Source organism: Dasypus novemcinctus, chromosome 1 (assembly GCF_030445035.2).
Source record: "Dasypus novemcinctus isolate mDasNov1 chromosome 1, mDasNov1.1.hap2, whole genome shotgun sequence".
Classification (NCBI taxonomy): domain Eukaryota; kingdom Metazoa; phylum Chordata; class Mammalia; order Cingulata; family Dasypodidae; genus Dasypus; species Dasypus novemcinctus.
In genome coordinates, this window is record NC_080673.1 from 172,478,393 (window position 1) to 172,481,988 (window position 3,596).

General features: G+C 36.6%; 1 non-coding gene across 1 annotated transcript; it reads left to right on the plus strand.

The window, feature by feature from the left end:
* Positions 1–2,111: 2,111 nt before the first annotated feature.
* LOC111765278 (U6 spliceosomal RNA) lies at positions 2,112–2,218 on the plus strand. The gene has a single exon (XR_002797666.1). It is a non-coding gene; the product is annotated as a U6 spliceosomal RNA (small nuclear RNA).
* Positions 2,219–3,596: the final 1,378 nt, after the last annotated feature.

Here is a 3,596-nt window from a genome sequence, read left to right on the forward strand (position 1 = left end):
TTACATTAAATTCCATTCCATTACATTCCATAAAATACATTTGATAATTACAAAATATCTGACATATCTGAGTCCACTTCTGATGCTTGCCCTATATTTTTATGATTTTTTTACCTACAGTGTGCCTTGTCATTTTTATATTGAAGATATACATGATATATGGGATAAAAAGAACAGATAAACAGGTTGTTAGTGTGAGGTTTATTTTTAACTGGCTCGTAATTTGGCTGTGTTCACTGTTTGCTCTAACCATAGGTATCAGAAGCTAAAATTTCCTCTGTTGTCTTTGTTTTAGTCTCATTTGTTTTCTTTAGGTTGCTAGCGACTCTTTTTAAATTACTGTCTGAACCTTACAGTTATTTTCAGCTAAAATCCCCTGTTATTAAGCAGGAGCTATAATGATATGGTAGCAAAAATGTGGGAGGAGTGGAAGAATTCTATATTCCTATGATTATACTTATACTTAACAAGTTTGTGTCTTTGGACTATGACCTTCACAAGTGCTTCTTAGCTTTTATTTTCAACCTCTTAGATGAGAGATTAAGGCTAGAGGTATCTGAAGTTGTTTATTTCCCTCCATCTATGTGGAAGGCTAGAGGAAACTCCAGTTAGATATTCCCTTTCCCCTACATAGGACAGACTCTGGTGAAGCACATGTTGGTTAGGCTTTGGTAAAACAGCCCCCTTTGAGACAGGCATTTGTTAAAGAGAAGAGAATGTATTGGGCATATTTCAAAGTGATTGTTTTTTCCTTATCCCTACTGAAAGCAGGAGGGGATTTTTCTCAGATTTTTACATAAGTACCTGATGTTGTTCTTGGAGTTAAAACTCATAGAAGTGTGGGAGACCCATGAGACTTGGTCCCAGGAAATTTTATTTCTAAAGTAGTCCATACACAGTTTCCAGGAATTAATTAATTATTGCTTAACTATTCTTACCCAATGTTGGTACTAGTGGTGGTTTCTGATCCTGGTAAGCTGTGATTCTTCATGTCTTTCTTTTCAGTATTTTGGGCAATGGTTTGCCCTATGTCTGCAATGTGATGGACTGAAGAATTGTTGTTAATTTTCAGTTTTTCTAGTTTTTTTTTCAAGTTGTGAGGATGCAAATGACAGTTCCAAGCTCTTTACATATCAGACCAGATTTAGAGTGTTTATAATTTTTAGTTGAATAGTCTATTGGAAAAATACAAAACTTGGAGGACACCCATACCTATAGACTCTCTTTTACCATTTGAATTTTGTTGTTACCAATGTTCATTGAACTCTGTATCACTCTGTGTATTGCTACTTCAGCCTCTGTTACACTTACCCAATGCCTTATAAAATAAATCTACTTATATAAGATACTATCCATAGTACCCATTGAGAAGTATGCTTATACCAGAGGACACTAATGATCAGCCACCTTTTAGACTGGTTGAAATCGGGTCTGATGTTTATCTGCAGTTTGATCAATTGTGTCATGTGTTGCCCATGCAAGTTATGTTTAAGGAATCTCTTATAATGGCGCAATGAATGAGGGTGGGATTCTGATGTGTGCCCTGTCCAACAAAATATTTAATTTAGGTCTGCGTTGGAATTTCTTAAAGGTGGTTGATGGTTGAAGAGGACCCAATTTGGGTAACTTCCTTTGAAAGATCAAGTTTTTTATTAAAAATAAAATTATTTTATGGGGAAAGAGAAGTGAGTTTAGTTTAAAGATGGTGGACTAGGCCAGAGATGGGTTATTTATCAGTACAAGCCTTGGTCTAGTTGTATAAACAATCTAATCTTGCTTCCCCATCTTTTAAATAGAAATGATGGTAGTATTTATCATATAAATTTCTTGTGAAAATTTAAAAGTTCACATAAAATTCTTGATCCATTACAAATTGTGGCAAATTCTCAAATTTGATATTATTTGAGAATTCCAAACAGAGATATTGGTTATGTTTGTAAACTGGTCTATTCCTATGGGCATGATACCTTTGATTGTTTTAGAATCAGCTGAGATGTTTTGATTAAATATGTTAAGATTAGGGCTTTGATTCAACCATGTCATTAAGGTGACTCACTTTGAGTCCCTGCCCTTTGTGGGCTATATAAATGGACAATCAAGAAGAAACACCAGTGCTCACTTCAGTAACACATATACTAAAATTAGAATGATACAGAGAAGATTAGCATGGCCCCTGCGCAAGGATGACATGCAAATTCATGAAGCGTTCCATACTAAAAAAAAAAAGAAAAAGAAGACATACCAGAGTACATACACAGAGAACACAGAAGAAGAGAGACAGCTCCATAGACACAGCAGAGGCCCTGGGAAGAGAAACAAGCCCTCCAGCCGACAGCTGAGGTTGGAAAAGCCTGGGACCATGGAGCCTTAAGAGGAAAGAGAGAGGCAAGTCTTTCAGCCTATAGCCCAGATCAGAGGAGCTGAAACAACAGAGCTTTAAGAGGAAAGAAGAAGTCTGAACTGTCAGAGACATCATCTGCCAACTCGTTCAACACTTGGCAACTGACTTTGGATGAGGAATTAACTTTGAGTTGTTCTCTTTAGAGCTGGGCAACTGTAAGCTTTTATCCAAAATAAATAACCTTTATAAATGCTAACAGATTTCTGGTACATTGCATCAGCACCTCTTTTGACTGACTAATAATGAAATTGGTACAGAGAAGTAGAATGGTACTTTTGCAATTACCATAATACTGGAACAGGTTTATAAATGGGTGAAGGGTATTTTTTGGAGACATTGTCATATGCTTGATAGAAAAGGCCTAGATTGCTTTGAAGAGATTGTTGATAGGAAATGGATGCTAAAAACACTTATTAAAAAAATAAAAATAAAAATGCTTTTTATGAGGCCTTACAAGTAAATGATGAAAGTATTATTGGAAACTGAAGGAAATGTGATCAGTGTTTTAAAGTTGCAGAGAACTTAGCAAGATTGACTGCTGATATTGTTTGGAAGGCAAAATTTAAAACTATGAGCTTGGACATTTAACCAAGGAGATTTCCAAACAAAATATGGAAAATGCAGCCTGGCTTCTCCATGTAATTTATAGCAAAATATTAGAGGAAAGAGATAAACTGATAACTGAATCATTGGGCACAAAGAAAACAGAAACTGGTTCTGGAAATTCCAAGCCTCTGGGAAACAAGCCCCCAGATGATAGTGCCCCATTTGAGGAATTAACTAAACTTAACTTGGAACTTGTAAGTCAGGATTGAAAATTCAGTTATCCAGGAAAGACTTGTGGAAAGTCTTATTTCCTGATGGCTTGGGCCCCTGCTTTTGCATGCTAACCCAACAAGTTTCTTGAAAGAGCTGTATGAACAAAACTACTGTCAGCCTGAACTGAAAGGAAGATGGAAGGGATAGATGAAAGGGAAAAAGTATTTAAGAGGAAAATTATGCAAGCTGAGGTCTGGAATTAAGATATGTCCTTGGGTCAAGAGAGGAACCCCATCCATGTGTACATAGAGGGTGAGTTTTCCCCAGCAGTTGAAGAGGGAGGATGTTCCAGCTAACTGTTGAGGGAGAGTTTTACTTATCAGGCTACACAGAGGGTGAGTCACATTCCCCAAAGGTTGGTGAGAGTGAGTTCAAT